This window comes from Stenella coeruleoalba, assembly GCF_951394435.1.
Source record: "Stenella coeruleoalba genome assembly, chromosome: 8".
Taxonomy (NCBI): domain Eukaryota; kingdom Metazoa; phylum Chordata; class Mammalia; order Artiodactyla; family Delphinidae; genus Stenella; species Stenella coeruleoalba.
Genome location: NC_137154.1, coordinates 59,166,606 through 59,191,286, shown reverse-complemented (window position 1 = coordinate 59,191,286; position 24,681 = coordinate 59,166,606). Strand labels below are relative to the sequence as shown.

General features: G+C 38.4%; 1 protein-coding gene across 5 annotated transcripts in view; it reads left to right on the top strand.

The window, feature by feature from the left end:
• The window catches only part of LOC307190962 (uncharacterized protein), a 445,225-nt gene that overhangs the window by 363,090 nt on the left and 57,454 nt on the right, over positions 1 to 24,681 (top strand). The gene's annotated exons all lie outside the window — the stretch shown is intronic.

Genomic DNA, 24,681 nt, shown 5'->3' with positions numbered 1-24,681 from the left:
TTAGATAAACAAGACAAAAGATTGATTTACCTGGGGAAAAAATTGAGTACTGTGAAAGAATACAAAAAAAAAAAATGCAGAACAGACTTTTGGTACTGCCTTTATTGCTCATTCTGCTCACCTCACGACAGGCCAATAAATTGGGAGACAAGTTGTTGGGGCAAGGAATAATGACTTTATTTGGAAAGCCAGCAGACCAAGAAGATGGCAGATTAGTGTCCCAAAGAACCATCTTACCTCAGTTAGAGTTCAGGCTTCTTTTATACTAAAACGGGGAAGGGGGGTGATTAGTTGTTGCAAAGTTCTTGGGCAGGAATCCTTTGTTCTTGTAGCTGTCCACATAGGATAGGTCACATGTTCCTATAAACCTCCAACAAGACAAGTGTTATTCTCTGTTCTGCAACTTTTTATCTCCCTATGAATGGACTCTTAAAGATCAGAGCCCTAAGAATCAGCTGTCCTGTGTATTTCAGGCTGTAGGCAACATTCTTTTACAAAAGGTGCAGAGCCAGCATGACTAAGCACAGGTAACAGAGCACAAAGGTTAAAGGAAAAGAAACAGATCCGACATGCAGTCAGATTTTCTCTTCCCTATTACAACTTGAGAACAACTTACTTAAAATAAACATGTTTTCATAAAACTCTGAACTTAAAAAATTTAGAATTAGAAAGATGAAAAGCCTCCAGGAGCATGTTGGTCTCATCGAGCAGGTGACCACAGTTTTCCATGTATGCCCTACCAGGAGTACACTTTCTCTATCTGTGAGGATAACTCTGCTCAATTCAACTTCATAGGTAACATGGTTGTGGTGAGATGTTAAACTTAATGAACAGAATAGTTTTGAGAAACATATTTGAGGCTCAAGATGGTATGGTATTCAGTTAGAAGTGAGCCATGGCAAAGTTTCGGAAGTCTATGATTACTTAAGGTTTGTAGAATAGAATATCCCGTGTAGTACTGAGATCAAAAATGTAGGATTAGGAGTTGGTTTTAGGGAAGATGTGAAAGTAAAGAGACCAGTTATCTATCTCTCCTCAACATGGAATGATAGAGGAGGCCTAGAGTAATCATTATGAATATTCCTGCTTAAAAAGGGAAAACACAAAGGAGTCACTGATTCAAAACAATTTTAAAATCCAGCCATGAAAATGTTGGAAGATCCCTGACTATGTTCCAAGGCCTCAGCATTATACTGTACGGTTTTTTACTCTACCCTGTGGGATATTTGATTAAAAATCATAAATATTCCTCCTTAGCCTGTGATATTCTCCTTCTAATGCATTAATACTGCTATAAATGTTCTTGTCATTTAAATGACCTTTAAATGTCATTTATATTTCATAAATCATAGCATCTCCTCCAACAGTATTCCATTCCAGTTCACCTGAGGTGAAAATCTCAAAGATAGCACTTCTAGAACATGCCAGGACTTACCCATATTTTCCCTACTCCCAACAGTGGGCTTTATTGCCGTTCAGCCAGTGAGTGATCCAATTCCATGTTCTCTTCCTCCGAGTTGGCTTCCTGGGATTGAAGACTCCTAGATTTGGTCTCTAGTAGTTGAATCAGAGGATTTTCTTGTACCAGGAATTTATCAGGGAATGTCTCAGTAGAAATTGTTAAGGAAGCAAGGGAGACCAGATAGGGAAAGTAAAGAAATGAAGCTGTGAGGTCTGCAACCTATATTGTACCACAGAGGTTTCTTTGTGTTTGTTTTTGTTGTATGTTGTTTTGCTTAGAGGAAAGAAAGAAGATTTGGGGGTCTCTTTTAGTATCCTCAATTAGACTGATCACTGATTATTGGTTAAGGAAGGTTGTGAGGCATAACCTTCCAGGTACCTCCAAGTAAGACATCACCTGCAGCTCAAAGGTATTGTTCTGGAGAGCCTGCAGATGTGAGCTGCAATTTTTCCAGTTGCAGATATGTAAATAGCATGAGACACCAAAAATAGTATCTGGTAGGTGGCCAGAGGCATCCTAATTGAGGTAGTTTCAAAATTATAATAAATTTCCATCTCTGTCTACCATAACAATTTCCTTTCAATTACAGCTGTAATCCTTCATAGTTATATGTTGTTTGAGGTGAGTGTAGCATGCATCCTTTATTACGTTTCCTGAGGTACACATTTTTTTCCTCGAATGCACACAATGGGAATTTATAAGTTTGGTTCTGAATGCCAAACCTCAAAAATCCTAAACATAGATATTTCAGATAGGAGAAAATATACATCCTAATTTTCATATTGATAGTTTTGTTGACTAGTGTAAATTCCAGGTCTGAAGATTTGCCTATTTAACAGAGATGTTTTAACTCAATCAGCTAAGAAGTAAGTATCAGAGAAAAATCATTTTGTCTAGCCACTCAAAACCACTTTTCCTTGAATATATCAATGAGGAAATGAGAGAAAGAGACACACATTTAAAATAATCTTCCTTAGATGAGATTGTTTCAAATTCTGTTGTACCCATTTTCAACTTTATCATCATCACCACCACCACCACCACCACTATCATCATCATCATCATAGAAACTGTAATGCAATAGTAAGCAATGTGCAGATGTCAATGGAAGTAACTTGCAAAAGTCAGGTCACAGTATCACAATCCCTACTAAACACACTGAGGAGTGGGAAAGAGTTTAGTTCTAGAAGGAAATTCATGTCTGGCATGCTCGGGGGATTGTGTGTAGGGATGTGCTTTACACTAACTAGATGAACATAGTGAGAGATATAGAATTACTTCTCTATATCCTAAGGGAGGATAAATTGATTCACACTTGTTCAAACTGTTATATTTTTAGTACCTAGAGTGATAGGTGGCACATAGAATCTTTACCTTAAATAAATGAGCAGATGGAACTTGGATTTCCTGAGTTCCATGGGTCACCATGTCTGTGACAGCAGAAAGAATTCCAGATCCTCTTTCAGCTTCCTTTTACCTCTTCAATGCCTCCTTGCTTGGTCAAAGAAGGGAAAGCAGGAGCCAATATTTTTTCCATGCATGATCTGAGAAAAACGATGTGCTTCACTTGTTATATACATAATTTCATTTAATTTTCAGAATGATCATGCAAGATCAATACTGTAGTTTCTATTATAAAGATGAAGAACTGTACCCCAGAAATACAAGATGGACAAAATAGTAGCTCTCCATTACCATATGTATTTTTCCATGGGATTCACTAATACATAATTGTCACAGATTATTTTCAGTGTCTATTATTTTAAAAAGGAGAGGAATGCTGATGCTGTGATTCTCACATGAAATGGAGAATCTTATGTAAGAAACAAGATGAGTCCTCTTATACCAGAATCCATGCTAGGGCAAACAGGGAAATAAAATTAATGCATACAAACACACACACACACAATACACAAACTATGTTTCAAACTCAGATGTATCAGCTATGGAAACAGGTTCTGACATATAGCTAGCGCTTAAAAGAATTTTACGGCAAGAAAAACGCTTCTTGGGCAGCAGACCAACCTAAATTTTAATATACTGAGTTTGCCTCTCTAGAGAATCAGTGTTGGTAGGTGGCATACTGAATTATGTGTTCCAAGCATATGCTTGTATTTCCTACACCTGCTGATGTGGAGAGAGATATAGGGAAAAATAAAACAAGAAGTTTCAGGAAGAGAGATATGTAATGTTGGCAAAAATGACCTGAGAATCATGACGAAAATAATTTTTGTAAATGATAAACAACTGTTTTGAAACTGTGATTATAATACCCATAAGTGTAGCATTGAGTTCAGACACAATAGAGAGAAGATTTCCCCAAAAATTCAGAAAGGTCTTGTGTAACATGAGATAATCCCAGTGAAGGTCCTATCTTTCAGAGGGGCTTGTATACCTGATGTCTCTGTATACCAGAATCTTACCTCTAATATTTAGGAAGTGCTCATTCATTGTATAGTTGTATAAATAAAATTTGGAGAAGTTCCTAAGTTAGGGGTTTATGAAGATAACCAAGGTAGACTAAAGAACCCTCCCTGTGACTGAAGAAATGAGTACAATTTATTATACATATGTTCATACAATGAAATATAACATAAATTGTGGGTTCTGAAATGAATCCCCATGTTCTTCTCTGTGAAGAGCTAAGAATTCTTAACTATTGATGAATATATAGTGTGGGTGAGGATGCATTCTGTACCTTTTTCTGGTCACTTTATGTTCTTCTTGTTCTGTGAACTATTCTCTGGAATGTCTTTTGTTTCATGGTCCTTAGTATTCTGTCTCCATTTGTGTGTTTGATCGGTCAGCAGTCGGCACATAAGAAAGTTATAAATCTCAGTGGATTTCAAAAATAAGTATTCCTTTCCATGCATCTCAGAGTCAGTTGGGAGAGCTCCGTAAACTTTTATCACTGTTCTGTTAGGATTTTTCATCCATAAGTATGCCCTCAAAAGGCAAACTTCCATCTCCACATGTTAATGGAAATAGCTGGATGATTCTGCAGATCTCTGTCTCACTCTTCTCTATGTACTCGTGTATATATTCTTTCTTTTTGTTACTCTCTCTGTCACTAGGTAATAAGCATTGTGACAGCATGAATGACATTTATTTTCTGGTTGTTTATGGGTTTTTTTGAAGTTTCTTTTTTTCTACAGCAGGTTCTTATTAATCATCAATTTTATACACATCAGTGTATACATGTCAATCCCAATCGCCCAAATCATCACACCACCACCCCCACCACCTGCCGCTTTCCCACCTTGGTGTCCATACGTTTGTTCTCTACATATGTGTCTCAATTTCTGCCCTGCAAACCGGTCCATCTATACTATTTTTCTAGGTTCCACATATATGCATTAATATATGATATTTGTTTTTCTCTTTCTGGCTTACTTCACTCTGTATGACAGTGTCTAGATCCATCCATGTCTCAACAAATAACCCAATTTCGTTCCTTTTTATGGCTGAGTAATATTCCATTGTATATATGTTCCACACTTTCTTCATCCATTCATCTGTCGATGGGCATTTAGGTTGCTTCAGTGACCTGGCTATTGTAAATAGTGCTGCAATGAACATTGGGGTGCATGTATCTTTTTGAATTATGGTTTTCTCTGGGTATACGTCCAGTAGTGGGATTGCTGGGTCTTATGGTAATTTTATTTTTACTTTTTAAGGAACCTCCATACTGTTCTCCATAGTGGCTGTATCAATTGACATTCCCACCAACAGTGCAAGAGGGTTCCCTTTTCTCCACATCCTCTCCAGCATTTGTAGTTTGTAGATTTTCTGATGATACCCATTCTAACTGGTGTGAGGTGTTACCTCATTGTATTTTTATTTGCATTTCTCTAATAATTAGTGATGTTGAGCAGCTTTTCATGTGCTTCTTGGCCATCTGTATGTCTTCTTTGGAGAAATGTCTATTTAGGTCTTCTGCCCATTTTTGGACTGGGATTTTTTTTTTATTATTATTGAGCTGCATGAGCTGTTTATATATTTTGGAGATTAATCCTTTGTCTGTTGATTCGTTTCCAAATATTTTCTCCCATTCTGAGGGTTGTCTTTTCATCTTGTTTATGGTTTCTTTGCTGTGCAAAAGCTTTGACATTTCATTAGGTACCATTTGTTTATTTTTGGTTTTATTTCCATTACTCTAGGAGGTGGATCAAAAAAGATCTTGCTGTGATTTATGTTAAACAGTGCTCTTCCTATGTTTTCCTCTCAGAGTTTTATAGTGTCTGGTCTTAAATTAAGGTCTCAAATCCATTTTGAGTTTATTTTTGTGTATGGTGTTAGGGAGTGTTCTAATTTCATTCTTTTACATATAGCTGTCCAGTTTTCCCAGCACCACTTCTTGAAGAGACTGTCTTTTCTCCACTGTATATCCTTGCCTCCTTTGTCATAGATTAGTTGACCATAGGTGTGTGGGTTTATCTCTGGGCTTTCTGTCCTGTTCCATTGATCTATGTTTCTGTTTTTGTGCCAGTACCTTATTGTCTTGATTACTGTAGCTTTGTAGTATAGTCTGAAGTCAGGGAGTCTGATTCCTCCAGCTCTGTTTTTTTCCCTCAGGACTGCTTTGGTTATTCAGGGTCTTTTGTGTCTTCATACAAATTTTAAGCTTTTTTGTTCTAGTTCTGTAAAAAATGCCATTGGTAATTTGATAGGGATTGCATTGAATCTGTAGATTGCTTTGGGTAGTATAGTCATTTTCACAATATTCCTTCTTCCAATACAAGAACATGGTATGTCTCTCCATCAGTTTGTTTCACCTTTAATTTCTTTCATCAGTGTCTTATAGTTTTCTGCATACAGGCCTTTTGTCTTCCTAGGTAGGTTTCTTCCTTGGTATTTTATTCTTTTTGTTGATATGGTAAATGGGAGTGTTTCCTTAATTTCTCTTTCAGATTTTTCATCATTAGTATTTAGGAAGGCAAGAGATTTCTCTGCATTAATTTTGTATCCTGCAACTTGACCAAATTCATTGATTGGCTCTAGTAGTTTTCTGATGGCATCTTTAGGATTCTTTATGTATAGTATCATGCCATCTGCAAACAGTGACAGTTTTACTTCTTCTTTTCCAATTTGGATTCATTTTCTTTCTTTTTCTTCTCTGATTGCTATGGCTAGGACTTCCAGAATTACATTGAATAACAGTGGTGAGAGTGGACATCCTTGTCTTGTTCCTGATCTTAGAGGAAATGCTTTCAGTTTTTCACCATTGAGAATGATGTTTGCTGTGGGTTTGTCATATATAGCCTGTATTATGTTAAGGTAGGTCCCCTGTATGCCCACTTTCTGGAGAGTTTTTATCATAAATGGGTGTTGAATTTTGTCAAAAGCTTTTTCTGCATCTTTTGAGATGACCATATGGTTTTTCTTTTTCAATTTGTTAATGTGGTGTATCACATTGATTGATTTGTGTATATTGAAGAAGCCTTGCATCCCTGGGATAAATCCCATTTGATCATGGTTTATGATCCTTTTAGTGTGTTGTAGGATTCTGTTTGCTAGTATTTTGTTGAGGTTTTTTGCATCTATATTCATCAGTGATATTGGTCTGTAATTTTCTTTTTTTGTAGTATCTTAGTCTGGTTTTGGTATCAGGGTGATGGTGGGCTCATAGAATGAGTTTGGGAGTGTTCCTCCCTCTGTAATTTTTTGGAAGAGTTTGAGAAGGATGGGTGTTAGCTCTTCTCTAAATGTTTGATAGAATTCACCTGTGAAGCCATCTGGTCCTGGACTTTTGTTTGTTGGAATATTTTTAGTCACAGTTTCAATTTCATTACTTGTGATTGGTCTGTTCATATTTTCTATTTCTTCCTATTTCAGTCTTGGAAGGTTACACCTTTCTAAGAATTTGTCCATTTCTTCCAGATTGTCCATTTTATTGGTATAGAGTTGCTTGTAGTAGTCTCTTAGGATGCTTTGTATTTCTGCAGTGTCTGTTGTAACTTCTCCTTTTTCATTTCTAATTTTATTGATTTGAGTCCTCTCCCTCTTTTTCTTGATGAGTCTGGCTAATGGTTTATCAATTTTGTTTATCTTCTCAAAGAACCAGCTTTTAGTTTTATTGATCTTTGCTATTGTTTTCTTTGTTTCTATTTCATTTATTTCTGTTCTGATCTTTATGATTTCTTTCCTTCTGCTAACTTTGGGTTTTGTTTGTTCTTCTTTCTCTAACTCCTTTAGGTGTAGGGTTAGATTGTTTACTTGAGATTTTTCTTGTTTCTTGAGGTAGGCTTGTATAGCTATAAACTTCCCTCTTAGAACTGCTTTTGCTGCATCCGATACGTTTGGGTCACCGTGTTTTCATTGTCCTTTGTCTCTAGGTATTTTTTGATTTCCTCTTTGATTTCTTCAGTGATCTCTTGGTTATTTAGTAAGGTATTCTTTAGCCTCCATGTGTTTGTGTTTTTTACATTTTTTCCACTGTAATTCATTTCTAATCTCATCATGTTGTGATCAGAAAACATGCTTGATATGATTTCAGTTTTCTTAAATTTATCAAGGCTTGATTTGTGACCCAAGATGTGATCTATCCTGGAGAATGTTTCGTGTGCACTTGAGGAGAAACTGCAATGTGCTCTTTTTGGATGGAATGTCCTATGTATATCAATTAAATCTATCGAGTCTATTGTGTCATTTAAAGCTTGTGTTTCCTTATTAATTTTTTTTTTGGATGATCTATCCATTGGTGTAAGCAAGGTGTTAAAGTCCCCCACTATTATTGTGTTACTGTCGATTTCCTCTTTTATAGTTGTTAGCAGTTGCCTTATGTAATGAAGTGCTCCTCTGTTGGGTGCATATATATTTGTAATTGTTATATCTTCTTGTCGGATTGATCCCTTGGTCATTTTGTAGTGTCCTTTCTTGTGTCTTGTAACATTCTTTATTTTAAAGTCTATTGTATCTCATATGAGCATTCCTACTCCAGCTTTGTTTTGATTTCCATTTGCATGGAATATCTTTTTCCATCCCCTCACTTTCAGTGTGTATGTGTCCCTATGTCTGAAATGGGTCTCTTGGAGATACCATATATATGGGTCTTGTTTTTGTATCCATTCAGCAAGCCTGTGTCTTTTGGTAGGAGGATTTAATCTATTCACGTTTAAGGTAATTATCAATATGTATGTTCCTATTACCATTTTCTTAATTGTTTTGGGTTTGCTTTTGTAGGTCCTTTTCTTCTCTTATGTTTCCTACTTAGAGAAGTTCCTTTAGCATTTGTTGTAGAGGTGGTTTGGTGGTGCTGAATTCTCTTAGCTTTTCCTTGTATGTAAAGCTTTTGATTTCTCCATCGAGTGTGAATGAGATTCTTACCAGGTAGAGTAATCTTGGTTGTAGGTTCTTCCCTTTCATCACTTTAAGTATATCATGCCACTCCCTTCTGGCTTGTAGATTTTCTGCTGAGAAATCATCTGTTAACCTTATGGGAGTTCCCTTGTATGTTATTTGTTGTTTTTCCCTTGCTGCTTTCAGTAATTTTTCTTTGTTTTTAATTTTTGCTGATTTGATTACTATGTGTCTCAACATGTTTCTCCTTGGGTTTATCCTGTATGGGACTCTCTGCACTTCCTGGACTTAGGTGGCTATTTCTTTTCCCATATTATGGAAATTTTCGACTATAATCTCTTCAAATATTTTCTTACATCCTTTCTCTCTCTTTTCTCCTTCTGGGACCCCTATAATGCGAATGTTCTTGTGTTTAATGTTGTCCCAGAGGTCTCTTAGGGTGTCTTCATTTCTTTTCATTGTTTTTTCTGTATTCTGTTCCACGGCAGTGAATTCCACCATTCTGTGTTCCAGGTCATTTATATGTTCTTCTGCCTCAGTTATTCTGCTATTGATTCCTTCTAGTGTAGTTTTCATTTCAGTTATTGTATTGTTCATCTCTCTTTGTTTGTTCTTTAATTCTTCTAGGTCTTTGTTAAACATTTCCTGCATCTTCTCGATCTTTGCCTCCATTCTTTTTCCGAGGTCCTGGATCATCTTCACTATCATTATTCTGAATTCTTTTTCTGGAAGGTTGCCTATCTCCACTTCATTTAGTTGTTTCTCTGGGGTTTTATCTTGTTCCTTCATCTGGTACATAACCCTCTGCCTTTTCATCTTGTCTGTCTTTCTGTGAATGTGATTTTTGTTCCACAGGCAGCAGGATTGTAGTTCTTCTTGCTTTTCCTGTCTGCCCTCTGATGGATGAGGCTATCTATGAGGCTTTTGCAAGTTTCCTGATGGGAGGGACTAGTGGTGGGTATAGCTGGGTGTTGCTCTTGTTGGCAGAGCTCAGTAAAACCTTCATCCACTTGACTGCTGATGGGTGGGGTTGGGTTTCCTCCCTGTTGGTTGTTTGGCCCGAGGCCACCCAACACTGGAGCCTACGCTGGCTCTTTGGTGGGGATAATGGCGGACTCTGGGAAGGCTCACACCAAGGAGTACTTCCCAGAACTTCTGCTGCCAGTGTCCTTGTCCTCACAGTGAGACACAGCTGCCCCTCGCCTCTGCAGGAGACCCTCCAATACTATCAGGTATGCCTGGTTCAATCTCCCCTGGCGTCACTGCTCCTTCCCCTGGGTCCTGATGCGGACACTACTTTGTGTGTGCCCTCCAAGAGTGGAGTCTCTGTTTCCCCCAATCCTGTCAGAGTCCTGCAATCAAATCCCACTAGCCTTCAAAGTCTGATTCTCTAGGAATTCCTCCTCCCTTTGCCGGACCCCCAGGTTGAGAAGCCTGATGTGGGGCTCAGAACCTTCACTGCAGTGGGTGGACTTCTGTGGTGTAAGTGTTCTCCAGTTTGTGAGTCACCCATCCAGCAGTTATGGGATTTGATTTTATTGTGATTGCACCCCTTCTACTGTCTCATTGTGGCTTCTCCTTTGTGTTTGGATGTGGGGTATCTTTTTTGGTGAGTTCCAGTGTCTTCCTGTCAGTGATTGTTCAGCAGTTTGTTGTGATTCTGGTGTTCTTGCAAGAGGGAGTGAGAGCATGTCCTTCTACTCTGCCATCTTGGTCTAAATCCCTATGAATGACATTTTAAGTAATAGTTTTCCTTTTTCCTCTCCCTCACTTTACTTCCATCAAAACCTGGGTTCAGGTAAGGAATTAATATTGATCCTTCACCAATCATGCAGTAAAGTAACTATTGGCTTACTTGTTTATTACCTCCTCTGAACAATGAACTACTTTTCCAGAGGTGTTATGTATTAATTATCTTGTAAAATCATTTTCATTGTCCAGGATAATGCCTCTCAAATTTTCATGTGCATAGAATAACTTGGGGTGTTGTTAAAATGTAGAAATGGATTCAGTAGGTTGGGATTTGGGCCTGAGGTTCTGTCTTTCTTATAAGCATCCAGGTAATACTGATGCTTCTGGTTCACAAACCACAATGTGAGATATAGGATCGAGCTGCGTTTCGCAAATAACTATAAAGAAATCTGGTTCTTTTGCCTGTCAGATTATCACTAATCTCACTATTATTTATATATATTTTTTGTGATACACGGGCCTCTCACTGTTGCGGCCTCTCCCGTTGCGGAGCACAGGCTCCGGACGCACAGGCTCAGCAGCCATGGCTCATGGGCCCAGCTGCTCCACGGCATGTGGGATCCTCCCAGACCGGGGCACGATCCCATGTCCCCTGCATCGGCAGGCGGACTCCCAACCACTGCGCCACCAGGGAAGCCCCTCACTATTATATTTTAGGATGTGTCGCTTAAACGGAACACTTGGATCCTTGATTAAATATTTAATGAGAATTAGTAAATATGTATTGGGGTGTGTGCAGAGGAGGTAAGTACAGCTCTGTCTCCTCCTTGTCCTTAAATCACAAAATATAACATTCTTAGTCTATTGTGTTTAAAGGAGTCTTTCTAGAAGGAAAAGACTTACTACTCTTTTCCAGGGTCATTTTTTTTTATGAATGACAAACTTAGTTATTTCTACAAATTTTCTTACCCAAACCAAGGCTACTTAACATTAATGACACAAAATTTTGTTCATATAAATTGAGGAAACTTTGCATATTCTGCATAATTTGCATAATTAATCCTCTCTTATAGAGGATTTCTCAGTTCTGTGTTCATTACTTTTCTCAGTAAGCATGATATCTCAGCTTCTCTTATACCTAAGCCCATCAGAGACATAGCTTCTTATTTCTCTGTGCCTTCTATGGTTTCCTCAACTTTTAAGTATGATATAATCTCAGGGTAAAGGTAAATCAAGGGTGGCTATAAGACTCTTTGAGGCCTTTCAGATGGTACTTAGAACATCCTCTCAGTGGAAAAGGGCTTTTAAAAATTTTAAGGGCATCATCCTAGAAATCTAATCCCTAAAATAACTATGAGTAAGTCTAGGCATAAAGAGGCTTGTCTCATAAAATAATATAGGCTTGGATTTTATTTAATGAAGAGGTATATAATCTGATAGATAGAAAACCCACAAAGATTTAAGGGTGTTTTATTGGCCTGGACTAAAAGGTACTGGGATAGCTCAAATTAAATGGGGGTCTCTGGACTCTCAATTTTCTGTGGAATGCAACATGCTGAGAAAGCTACTTAGTGGCAATCATGGGCCATTTCTTACAGTCAAGAAAGAATATGTTAGAGGGTGGAATCAAGAATATTGGAGAACAATGGACAGGGGGATACTGGCAAGCAGCAGAACTGGGCCCTAATCAAGTAATATTTTCTGCTAGTGGAAAAGGGTGATCCAGTAATATGTGTCCAGGTGGATTTCAGAAATTCTGTTGACCAGTGATTGCCATATGCTTATTATTCCTCTCCATTTAAATAAGCAGATCCATTATTGTTATCTGCCACTGTCTCACCATAGTTTGCTGATTGTTTGCATATCATATAACTTGCCTTTATAAGTTCAAGGTCTCTGGATCAGAGAAACTATAATCACAGGGCTGAGATATTGGAGTCCTTTATACATCTGGACTTAGAGGATTGATCCTAGATTTCAATTCTGATGCAATAATGGGAAATGACATTTTGAGGTCCTGGAGTAGGAGTGAATATGTTTTACATGTAGGAGGAATGTGAATAACTTGTGGCAGTGCAGTATACAGAACAATCCTTTGGCTTACAATCAAGAACAATGATGCTACCTTATAGGATTATTGAATATATTATTTCTGTAGTATCTCACATGTAGAGGATGCTTAAAATGAAGCAAGTATGATTACAATAATTTGTGTTTATGACATCTCTATAACAACAACGAAAGGTAAACTCATGGTCAACATTTGGGAATTTAAAGTTTTAAGAGGAGGGAGGAGTCAAGGTGGTGGAATAGGAGGATGTGGAATTCGTCACTCCTCACAGGTATATCAAGAATACATCTACAGGGCTTCCCTGGTGGCGCAGTGCTTGAGAGTCCGCCTGCCGATGCAGGGGACACAGGTTCGTGCCCCAGTCCGGGAAGATCCCACATGCCGCAGAGTGGCTAGGCCCGTGAGCCATGGCTGCTGAGCCTGCGCATCTGGAGCCTGTGCTCCGCAATGGGAGAGGCCACAACAGTGAGAGGCCCATGTACCGCAAAAAAAAAAAAAAAGAATACACCTACAAATGGAACAATTTTCTCAGAGGACATGCTGAACATTAGCTGAAGACTATGGACACCCAGAGGGTCGCAAAAAATACCCTTGCAACCGGGTAGGACAAAAGAAAGAAAAAAAGAAAAGAGGAATCAAAAAAGGGACCAACAATCCTGGCAGGAAGCTGAAGGGGAAGGGAGGTCCCCACACTCAGAAAAACTCCCTTAGAGTAGGGAAATCAGCTGGGACAAAAATGGACCTTCAGGGGATCAAAGGAGAACACAGCAGATGGTCTGTGGACGGCATGACAAAGTAAGAACTGCATGTGTGATCTGCGCCACAGCTCTGTGAATCCCAGCATGAGTCTTTGGTTTTGTTTTTATCATTTGTCTTGCATTTGGTGTGTCTGTTTTCTTCTTTTGTTTTTTTCTTTTTATGTGTATATGTATTGTGTTGTTGCTTTTTGTTTGTTTTTGCTATTTGTCTTAGGTTTTGTTTATCTGTTTTCTCTTCCTTTTTAAAATTTTGTTTTTTCACTGGCAGTGCAGCACAGCTTGTGGGCTCTTGGTTCCCCAGACAAGGCTTGGCCCTGGGTCTCTGGAGTGGGAGCATTGAGTGCAGAATGGTGGAGCATGAGGCAGTTCCTAGGTCCAGGGAATATTAATCAGCATGTGCTCTCCTGGAGGTATCCATATGAAACCAAGACCTGGCTCCACCCAACTGCCTGCAGGCTCCAGTGCTGGACATCTCATTCCAAACAACCAGTAAGACAGGAACACAGCCCCACCCATTAGCAGACAGGCTGCCTAAAGTCATATTAAGCTCACAGACACCCCAAAATATGCTACCTAATGCAGCCCTGCCCATCAGAGGGAAAAGACTCAGCTCCACCCACCAGAGTAAAGCTACCTAAGGAGACAAAAGACCTGTATGCAGAAAACTATGAGATACTGATGAAAGAAATTAAAGATGATACCAACAGATGGAGAGATATACCATGTTTCTGGATTGGAAGAATCAACATTGTGAAAATGACGATATTATCCAAAGCAATCTACAGATTCAATGCAATCCCTATCAAACTACCAACGGCATTTTTCACAGAACTAGAACAAAAACTTGCACAATTTATATGGAAACACAAAGGACCCTGAATAGCCAAAGCAATCTTGAGAAAGAAAAACGGAGCTGAAGAACTCAGGCTCCCTGACTGCAGTCTATACTGCAAAGCTACAGTAATCAGGACAGTATGGTACGGGCACAAAGACAGAAATATAGATCAATGGAACATGACAGAAAGCCCAGTGATAAACCCTCGCACTTATGGTCACCTTACCTTTGATAAAGGAGGGAAGAATATACAGTGGGAAAAGACAGCCTCTTCAGTAAGTGGTGCTGGGAAAACTGGACAGCTACATGTAAGAGAATGAAATTAGAGTACTCCTTAACACCATACACAAAAATAAACTCAAAATGGATTACAGACCTAAATGTAAGGCCAGACACTATAAAACTCATAGAGGAAAACATTAGCAGAACACTCTATGACATAAATCACAGCAAGATCCTTTTTGACCCACCTCCTAGAGAAATGGAAATAAAAACAAAAATAAACAAATGGGACCTATTGAAACTTAAAAAGTGTTTGCACAGCAAAGGAATCCATAAACAAGATGGAAAAACAACCCTCAGAATGGGGGAAAATATTTGCAAACAAAGCAACTGACAAAGGATTAATCTCCAAAATATTCAAGTAGCTCATGCAGCTCAATATCAAAAAAACAAACAACCCAGTCCAAAAATGGGCAGAAGACCTAAATAGACATTTCTCCAAAGACAACATACAGATTTCCAAGAAACGATGCTCAACATCACTAATCATTAGAGAAATGCAAATCAAAACTACGATGAGATATCACCTCACACTGGTCAGAAAGGCCATCAGCAAAAAAATCTACAAAAAACAAATGCTGGAGAGGGTGTAGAGCAAAGGGAACCCTCTTGCACTGTTGGTGGGAATGTCAATTGATACAGCCACTATGGAGAACAGTAAGGAGGTTCCTTAAAATACTATAAATAGAACTACCATATGACCCAGCAATCCCACTACTGGGCATATACCCAGAGAAAACCATAATTCAAAAACAGATATGCACCCCAATGTTCATTGCAGCACTATTTACAATAGCCAGGACATGGAAGCAACCTAAATGCACACCGACAGATGAATGGATAAAGAAGATGTGGTACATACATCCAATGGAATATTACTCAGCCATAAAAAGAAACGAAATTGAGTTATTTGTAGTGAGGTGGATGGACCTAGAATCTGCCATACAGAGTGAAGTAAGTCAGAAAGTGAAAAACAAATACTGAATGCTAACACATATATATGGAATTAAAAGAGAAAAGAAGATGGTTCTGAAGAACCTAGGGGCAGGACAGATGTAGAGAATTGACTTGAGTACACGGGGCGGTGGGGGCGGGGAAGGTTAAGCTGGGACAAAGTGAGAGAGTGGCATGGACTTATATATACTACCAAATGTAAAGTAGGTAGCTAGTGGGAAGCAGCCGCATAGCACAGGGAGATCAGCTCAGTGCTTTGTGACTTCCTAGATGGGTGGGACAGGGAGGGTGGGAGGGAGACAGAAGAGGGAGGAGATATTGGGATATATGTATACGTATATCTGATTCCCTTTGTTATACAGCAGCAACTAACACAACAATGTAAAGCAATTATACTCCAATAAAGATGTTTAAAAAATGTTTTCACAAAAAAAGTTATTTAAAATATAGTATACTAGCTTAACATTATAATAAAGTTTAGTTCAAAGTTAAAAAAAAAAAAATGATGTAACCAGAATGAGGGTTGTGTAGCAGGAAGCCTGTAGAAAAATCCTGAGAAAGAAAACTCGGACAAGGGGCAAACACATAAACTGGTGGTGAGGGATAGAGCTACCTCTTTTGAACCAAAAGGCCAGATGTTATGTAAGAGTGGCCCCCAAACTTTTTGGCCTCAGGGACTGGTTCTGTGGAGGACAATTTTTCCATGGACCAGGTTTGGGGGGGTGGGCTGTGGGGGGAATGGTTCAGGTGGTGATGTGAGTGATGGGGAAGAGCAGATGAAGTTTCACTTGCTGGCCCGCCACTCACCTCCTGCTCTGCCGTCTGGTTCCTAACAGGCCGTGGACTGGTACCGGTCTGTGGCCCAGGGGGTTGGGGACCTGTTATACAATATTGAGAAGAAATCGGAGGCTGTAATTATTTCTGCATGTTTTTATGTCATTCATTCTACCCAGATCATTGATGAGACAGAACTTAAATAAATGCTATAAACATAGTTAAGATAGTCTCTGTGTCTTTTGAAAATTTCAGGGTATTGAAGTTGTTTAGGTATTGGGAGTTTCTATTCATGAAATAACAAAACATCATGCAATCCCAGCAACATAGAGATCCCAGGTACTGGTGTAAACTACATCCTTTAAAATCGTGACTAAACAGAAACGAATTAGCTAATCTCCACATATGAGTCATCAAGAATAATGTATAAATACTGCTTTTAAAGGCTGAAATATTTAAATATTATTGCTTATAAAATACTAATTTGGGGTTTCCCTGGTGGCACAGTGGTTGAGAGTCTGCCTGCCGATGCAGGGGACACGGGTTCGTGCCCTGGTCCGGGAAGATCCCACATGCCACGGAGCAGCTAGGCCCGTGAGCCATGGCCGCTGAGCCTGTGCGTCTGGAGCCTGTGCTCCACAACGGGAGAGGCCACAACAGTGAGAGGCCCGCGTACCACAAAAAAAAATAATAATAATTTGCTTGACCTAGGACAGATTCATTCTACATATTAATACTTAGGTGAATACCATGTAATTGTGCTGTAGTTGGAACTCAATGTGCCCATTTATTGTGGAAGTTAATGGCTACTAATGAAAAGCTCAAGGCAGGGCTTAAAATTGACAGGAGGCCACATTCTTTTAGAGACATGTTTCAAAAGGCTGCAGATTTTCTGCTGCTTAAGGTTTATTCAAAGGAAATGAACATTTAACATTCCTGGATTTTTACTCCCATTTCATCTCATTAATGTATTATTTTAATAAGGATTAGATGTTGATTAGATATAATGACTGCTAACGATGGTATGTACTAAATTTAGGCAGATGTTAAGGGATTTATTTTAAAAAATATCTCTCATAATAAATCTCAGAAGAAGCTAGTGTGAGAAAGCAAGAGCCTTCTGCATTCACCATGATAATGAATTAATCGTGACCTGAAGAGGCAAAATGATGCATATGATTTGGCTCACACACAGGATGGAAATGACAGGTGCTCAGAGTGCTTTAAAATTCTAACGCAAAATATTTTTAGAAGTATTGACAAACTGAAGGAGATTAAGGTTTTCACAACAGAACAAAACAGCCTTGGATTTGCCATCCTATATTTTAGAGCTAGAAGTGCCTTCATAGATGTATTAGTCCAACCCCAACCAGTGAAATTTCTAATTGAGCCTAAGTCAAAGAGGGCATGTTCAAACTAGATACCAAGTCTGTGCTTTCATTTTCCAAATGGTTCATTTACTTGTGCAAATTTCTCAGATATTTAATTCAACAAATCCCATTTTATTCCACGTTACGTACTGAGCATTTATGTGAAAGCACTGTAGTAAGTACTGTACGATGATCCATATAAAGAAATTCCTTTGCCACCTTAAGTATTCTGAAGATTAAAGTGGAAAACAAAACAGATGGTTAACCATCCAACAGAGGATCAATATCAATATCCTTGAATTTGAAGGCAGCAACGTATATGGTTACCCCACAATCCCTGTATGGTAGGCTAACATTGTAAGAAAACCCTGATCTCTGCAGTTTAACCCATTAGGGTTTAATACTCATTCATGTCTCAGTTCAGTGAGGGGTTTGGTGGTGGTTTTCCTCACAGTGACTTGCAGGCCCAGGTATCTTCAATATAGCAGATTTGCTAATCTACAAGTGTTCAGAGTCCTCCACTGGATTAAATGTTGATTACACATAATGGCAGCTAGTGAATGGGAGAGTCACAGGAAAGGTCTTAACAGTCATGGTGTATTACTAAAATACCTCACTTCCTTCCACATTCCATTGGCTAGTATTTGGTCACATGGTCCCACTGAACTACAAAGTAGGATGGGAAATGAAGGCTTTTCATTTGATGAGGAAGAAAGTTTGATGGAAAGAAGGTTATGACTCTGCCATAATCCCTTTGTCCACTTAAGAAAATAACTGGCTCCCATGTTTTCCATGTTTCTGTGACAACAGAGTGTTAATACTCTATTACTATTCATGATATTTTGAATAGTTCAACAGGGAATGAGGATCTTCCTCTACATAGGAAAGGACATCTGTTAATTTTTTTGGCATGGATTTGTGTGTAGAAAGAGGAGTTGCTCAGAAGTTACAGGCCTTCAGCTCTAATTTCAGCTAAACCACCTTTAGCTGTATGATTCAGTTAGCTCACATCACCCCAAGTGGGGATAATACCAGATTTATCAACCAGATGGTTTAATAATTTTTTTCACTTTTAATAGACTTTAAGAGTATTTTTACGTTCACAAAAAGATTAGGAAGAAAGTAAAATGAGTTCTTCTATATCCCCTGACACTCCCTCTACACACACACACACACACACACACACACACACACACACACACAATCTCCCCCACTATCAACATCTCACACCAGAATGGTTACCCCTCTAACTCCTTCCTGATCTTATGCTATCCATAATTTTGCCTTTTCCAGAATGCCATATAATGGTACTCATGCAATACATAGCCTTTTCATGTTGACTTCTTTCACTTTGGAGTATGCTTTAAATTTCCTCCATGTCTTTTCATGGTTTGATAGCTCATTTCTTTTTAGTGCTGAATAATGTTCCATCCACCAGTTTACTGATCCATTCATCTACTGAAGGATATATTGATTGCTTACAAGTTTTGGCAATTATGAATAAAGCTGCTGTAAACATCCATGTGCAGGTTTTTGTACAGACAAATTTTCAACTATTCTGAGTTAATACCAAGGAGTGTGATTGATGGATTGTATGGTAAGATTGTTTAGTTTGGTTTCCAAAGCAATTGTAACATTTTGTATTCCCACCAATAATGAATGGGAGTTTTATTTATTTATTTTTTTAAATCAGTGATATTTTTCTGACCTCATTGGTATTTCTCTTCCCTTCCACATTAGTCTCCATTGTGTTCCTGCCTCAGACTCCTTTCTCTTGAGTTCATTGCTGCCTGGGATGTTCTTTTCCCTAGATCTTTACATAGCTAGTTTCTTCTCAAATTTAGGTGTTAGCTCAAACACAGTCTTTTCCAAGAGGCTTTTCCTGACCAATCTTCCTGAGATACTACCTTTCATGTGACTTTTATTTTCTATGTCACCCTGTACATTTTCTTTGAAGGGCTTATCAAAGTGTAAAAATAGAGTCCACTAGAATGTAAGTTCTCTGATAAGGATTCTGTCTGTCTTGCTCAATGATAGATATATGGACACTGAATATATATTTTAAGTGAATTCATTGAAGGAATAGAAACCCATAGCCAGAAGTGTACATACATTATTGAAAAAATTTGTTTGATCTTGTGCAAATTTTGTCCTCTCTCTGGACATTCTCAATTTTTAGGTGACATATCAGACTCCTTCTAAATATAAGGTGGAGTTCTGCTCTTTGTAGGTGCTCAGGGATCACTTTGAGCAAGTAGGGCCTTTTCTTATATGGTTTATTTAAGAATCATGGGTATAAGTAACAGCCTACTGAGGAGCTCTACAGTGAACCTCTTATTAATTGTATGATTTGGGTTTTACTGAAGCTGCCCATGAATGGTGGAAAAACCAAGAGATTTTTTAAAAAATTCTTTTCCAGTATGGTTTATTACAGGATATTGAATATACTTCCCTGTGCCATACAATAGGACCTTGTTGTTTATCCATTCTAAATATAAGTTTGTAAACGAAGAGCTTTTGCTTGAAGGAAGGTCAGCGTAACCAGGTAGTATTATGTCTATATCCTATGTTACTTTGACTCAGACCAATTAGGGTTCACAATTATTCTTTGGCAGATTTGCCCACAGGTGCTTCATCCATGATTTGTATCATCTAATTTACAAATTAAAGCACAACTTACCTCTAGATAGACAAGTTTAAAGCAGTTCAACTTAAGAAAATCTTACAAAAGGTGTTGTTTTTTTTTTATGGCATACTTTGTTGTAAAGAAAGGCATGATGCAGGCTTTTCAAAGGGCAAAGTACTGTAAAAAAGCATTTGAATATAAGTGGCATCAGAGAATAAATGGAGATCATTTTGTTCTTTTGCGATGTAAATATTTGGAGACTAAAGCATTAGAATGAATGCCCAATATGATGTAATTAGAAAGGCTTGTATCCTTAGTGTCAACTGAATCTGAGCCTCTGGTTTCCTATCCTTGAATTCTCTGTGTGCAAGGCTAAGGATAAAGAAATTCCTTCTGTTTTCAGAGAGATAATAACTAATATTTACCAAGCAGCTTTACTAATGTCATCTCAGGTAATTAATCAGGTAGGCTTATAAATTAGATATTATTGGACCTATTTTATAGCTAAGTAGACTGAAAAATGTTGAAGTAGCATAACTATTAAATGAGATCTAGTACTCAAGCAGAGCCTTGGATGGATTCTGCCATCCAATCACTACCTACATATTTCTTCTACATTATCTCATGAAAGGTGAGGTGAATTTATTTCCTTTATTTTGCACTTGTGGCTTCTGCAGCTCAGAGATGAAGTAAAAGCTTTAAGGTTACATTTAAAGTTAAGTGATTTAGAGTTGATTAACACTCATGTCTTTTGGTTCCAAATTTCAGAATATTTCACTGTAGGTTTGCTCCAGATAAGATTCAAAAGGGATAAAGTTTATTAATTCCATTCATACATCTGTGAAGACCAGAATCAACAGTCTTTATTTTAGTTTCTATAGTACTTTGTTCATATTATTCTAAAATAGTTGTTTCAAATATTTTCCATAAAAATTACAAGTTAAGAAAAATGAGTTGTACATTAAGAAAAAGATTTTTCATCTGGTTTTGGTAGTTTAATTCTGGAATTGGTTTTGGTAGTTTAATTCTGGAATTGAAACACTATTAAAATAAATGGACAAATTACAATAGACTTCAAGTTGAATATTGTTTATAACACCTCCAAGGCCATAATTAGGATATCAAGAATTCTACTCCTTGTTTCGTTATGCACTCATCAAATGGATATTTATGCAACACTCACAACGTTAGCTACTAGACTAGACAAATAAGACTGAATGGTACCTTTTTTTCATAACATTGATTGATAATCTAATGAAGATTAGCACTAAACAAGTAATTCTAAAGTGTGAAGAGAATATATGGCACTACAGAATAACTGACATGGCATGCATCCCACTACACAGTCCAAAACGTTCTTTCAGATGAAGTGACATATGAGCTAATGCCTGAAGAACTAGGGAGAAATTATCCACACAGAGAGTGAGTTGGCCTGGAGAACAACTTTAACAGAGTCTAAGAGAAGAAAGGGTCCACTGTAACTGAAGGAATGGAATCATTTCTATTTGGTTCAAGGTACTTGAGTAGTAAGAGGAAACACTGAATGGAATGGTAGTGTCTGATCAAGAAAGGCCATGGTAAGGGGCTTGCATTTCATCTGAAGGACAAGAAGCAAAGATTTTTTTAAAAGGGCTGTCAACATATACAGATTCACATTTTGGAGAAATCCTTTTCATTGTTTTGTGGAGATGTGATCTGAACAGATCAGCAGTGGAGTAGGAGACCATTCACCAGGTTGTGGCAGTCGCCCAGGTGAGGACTGATGGCTGCCTGACCTTGGATATTGCCAAGGAGGCTGGGGAAAAGTGGGAGGAGTTGGGACTTATTGGGGGAGTGGAATCTGTAGGATTTGGTGTTTGAATGAATGTTGGAAGTGAGGAAGATGGAGTTGCAAATTACATCCTGGCCTTCCGGTTCTTTAAAGGAAGGTATTAATTTGTGCTTATTTTTGCTATTTCAGAAAGACAAGCAAAGTAAAGCCACTCTTTCTTCCTGTTTCTCTACCTTCCACTTCTGAGGGCAAGCAAAGCTTTGAATCTTGACAATCATTTCACAATATCTTCTGAAAAGAGTAGAGGTGTCAGGGGAGTAGTTCTGAAACTTGGATAATAGGTAGGCCTATATTTCCTGAGCCTGAAAATATCTTTCTCTTCAAGGTGAAAAAGGGTAGGTGTTGAATGGATTGGAGTATTATTTGATCAGTTTCCAGTCCCATAGGAACTTAGATGGAGAGAGCTATAGAAAACTTGGATGTCTCTCTGAAAGATATCCAGGCTAAATCCAGCACAGAGCAACAAACAGATACTGTTGGAATAGAAACCAAAACATTCACAAGGGATGTTGATACGTGGTGAACCATTTTTTTCAGGCAGGCATTATATAAGCTTCTTGATTCCTCTTGAATTCTAGGGTGGGAGAAGAATCTAAAACACTATCTCTAACAAAACATTTTACCACCTAACCTTTCCAATATCCAGATTTTTCAGAGTATTTAAGAAATATGGCCCTGAAGTTTAAAAAAAGTTAAAGAGGACCTTAAACAGTTTGGACTATAGGTATTGAAAGGCCAGATATAAAGAACGTTAGTGCCCACTAGGTACCAGCTCAAGGCCATAGGCAATGATTCAGCTCTGCTATCTCCACTGTTCTCTGCATTTGGCAGATGAGCCAAGTGAGGCTCAAGGTGTTGGATGACTTTATGCATGGCCACATGCTGGTAGTGGGAGAGGACATTTACTGCCAAGTCACTGCATAATGGCTTCTGAAAATGCTCCTCAAAACTAGTGGGGCCTAATAATCAAACAGCACTTGACCCAGGGAACAAAACTCCGAACAGGAATTGTGCCTCCTTTTAACTTCGGTGCTGTGGAGCACTGGTCCAAACTACCAGGTTAACAGCTATAACTCTCTGTTGTAATTATCTACACAGTTGGGTGCATCTATACAGCCTGCCTCCTATTCTTAAGCCTAAGATTTATCTTCTGTAATATTAAACACAGTTTGCTGGTTAAAGGTAATTCAGTTTCCCTCACAAAAAGTTAACTTTTATTGCTCAATAAATATTGTGCTTATTTTTCTCCTTTCACATTGGAGAACACATGTTTCCCCAGGCATTCAGAAGTCAAATGCATTATCTTCTTTGCTGTGTTGGTTACTTAATAGACTGTAAGGAGTATGGCTGCTTCTCTAAAAGAGCTGGGTTTATACCTCTTGGACCACGGTATGCATGGCCCCAAAAATATTTTTATGAGGCCTCATTTTGTTAATATCAACAATTTGTTTTAAAAATATAATATGCAGGGCTTCCCTGGTGGCACAGTGGTTGAGAGTCCGCCTGCTGATGCAGGGGACACGGGTTCGTGCCCTGGTCCAGGAAGATCCCACATGCTGTGGAGCGGCTGGGCCCGTGAGCCATGGCCACTGAGCCTGCGCGTCCGGAGCCTGGCTCTGCAATGGGAGAGGCCACAACAGTGAGAGGCCTGCATACCACAAAAAAAAAAAAAAAAAAAGTATATATATATATATATATATATATATATATATAAATAAAATATGCAATTCATGGGTCCATGTAGAATATAGTGATTTATCAATGAAGATTATACAATGAATGTGTAGAGAAGAGGTACTCATTTGTTTATTGTCCATTCAATGCATTTGAAGATTCTTCATAGTGTTCAGGCACTGTTTCTTCCTGTTCAGGTCCAGAAACCATCTCTTTGTGTTCTTTATTGTCAAATATGCTATTCCTGGCTAATTTCATCTCCTACCATGAAAAAAATGTAGCAGTGGTCTCATTAGTCAAAATGCCATGGCTCTTCAGGACTTATTTGCTTAAAACAACATAGATTGACCTGCCTTTTCAGTTCCCTAATTCCTCTTATATGATGCTGGTTACACCATTATTCATGATGCTTCATCATGTAGCACATTCATTATGCACAGTGCCACCTGTGAATACTGGCTTCCAGTGACTCTCTCAAAAATTGCTACTGTGGCTCATTGATGGTGACCACAAATGCAAGTCATACCCAGAGTATGCAGTGCATATGATTAATAATTAATTTTCTGATCGTGTTAAGCGTATCATTCAGTACTTTATAGTGTAAGTACAGAGAAAATTCTTTCAATCATGTCTCCAGTTGAACTCGTATTTACTGGTTCTTATATAGAATGTGGTCTCTCTCATGCAGTGTTGACCAGGATGCTACTTTCTGCATACTGACACAAGCGGGGCAGGCAGGCAAGAGTCCACAGGAGAATGAGAAAAGTGGTCCTAATCAAATTAAGAAATGTTTGCTCCTCACTTGATAAAGCATAAGATCAAATTTGGAGAGCAGTACCCACAGAATAAAGTAGAAGGAATAGACAACATTAATCAGGAGAACCAACTGACTTTGCAGAGAAGATAGGGGGAGCTACCCCCAGAATCCTGATAGACATGTGGCCTGGATCCTACAGAGGGAGTAAGGTGACCACACTGGGTGCCTGTGTCAGGGCATGCACAGGGTACAGGAATCCTGGCCACTATTCCTGCCACCCTTGGCTATAGACCAGA